Source organism: Bison bison, unplaced genomic scaffold (genome assembly GCF_000754665.1).
Source record: "Bison bison bison isolate TAMUID 2011002044 unplaced genomic scaffold, Bison_UMD1.0 scf7180017855126, whole genome shotgun sequence".
NCBI lineage: Eukaryota > Metazoa > Chordata > Mammalia > Artiodactyla > Bovidae > Bison > Bison bison.
The window spans coordinates 14,250-15,872 of record NW_011485699.1 but is presented as its reverse complement, the minus strand read 5'-3'; positions in this window follow the sequence as shown (position 1 = coordinate 15,872).

The window sequence follows — 1,623 nt, the reverse complement described above, 5'->3', positions numbered from 1 at the left end:
TAGTGGCTGCCGTCTATGGGGTCGGCTCGGAGTTGGACACGACTGAAGCGACGCAGCAGCAGCAGCAGCAGGGTTAATTGGCCCTATTATCCATTAAACCCTGAGCTGTCAGAATATACAAGGAAAATACTAGCAAGATGGAATCAGTTGTGATTGATGTTACAGATTCTTTTCTTTTGAAACATTGCTTTCAAATCAGCACTTTTTCTCAAGTCCAAAGTAAGAGATCTATACCTCAAACCTTTGGGAGAAAGGAGATATGCTTGCTAGTGAAGGAGGATGTATGGATGGCAGTCTGTCTGCCAAAGTGGGTGGAGAGAAATACTTACTTGGTCCAGAAATAGAAAGCAGAGAGTAAAGTCCACCTTGTCCCAGCTCCCCCACTGAATAGGCTTGAACTCTATTCAATGTGTCAGTGCCTAAGGAGCAGGTATTTGAGCTTGTTTCTGACCCTGGAGCTCTGTTGCATTTACCTTGGTAGTATATTTTGTCCAATTCTGGACAAAGTCGGGGAGCAGGTGAAACTTATCTTCAGTTTCACCAAATATTTGGTGCCTAATTCTGTAAAACTTTTCAAATGTCTTCAGTTAAGTCTCCCAACAGAACTATAAAGCAGGATGGATAAGCCCCATTAAAGAAAAATTGGTTTGCTGAGACATAATTTGCATACTAAAGAAGCCACAATTTTAAGTGTTCAATTCAGTGGTTTTTAGTATATTCAGAGTTGTGCAGAAAACACTGCAATTGATTTGACCACAAAAAGAAACCCCATGCCTGTTAGCAGTTAATCTCGATTTCCCTCACCCCAGCCCCTGGCAACTATTAATCCATTTATTTTCTTTTTCTGTAGATTATGGATATTTAGATAAGTCAAATCATGCAATATTTGGCTTTTTGTGACTGTCTTCACATTAGCATTGCACTTTCAAGGTTCATCTATATCATTCATTCTTTTTTTTTTATTGAATAAAACTCCATTTTAGAATATGCCACATTTTATTTATCCATTCATTAGTTGATGGGCATTTGAGCTGTTTCTACTCTGGCTATTATGAATAATGCTGACTTGAATGTTCATGTGGAAGTTTTTGTGTGGACGTATATATTCAATCCTCTTGCATAAATATTTAGGAGTATTCATGCTGAATCATATGGTATGTCTATGTTTAACATTTTGAGGAACTGTTAAACTGTTCTCCAAAGCAGCTGTACCATCTTACAATCCAAAACTGTCTGAGCGTTTCAATTTCCCTACATCCTCACCAACACTTCTTATTGTCTGCCTTGCTTATTTTAGCCATACTGGTAAAGAGCTATTTTGTTGTGTTTTTGAGTACATTTCCCTGATGACTGACTATGTTGAACAAGTTTATTTGCAACTTGCATATCTTCTTAAATGTTCATTGAAGTTTGCCCAAGTTTTAATTGGATTTTCTCATATTTTTGAGCTGTGTAAGTTCTTTATATGTTCTGGATGTTAGTCTCTTATCAGATGTATGATTTCCAAATATTTCCTCTGATTCTGTGCGTTGTCTTTTGACTTTTTTTTTTTAATTTTAAATTTTATTTTATTTTTAAACTTTACATAATTGTATTAGTTTTGCCAAACATCAAAATGAATCC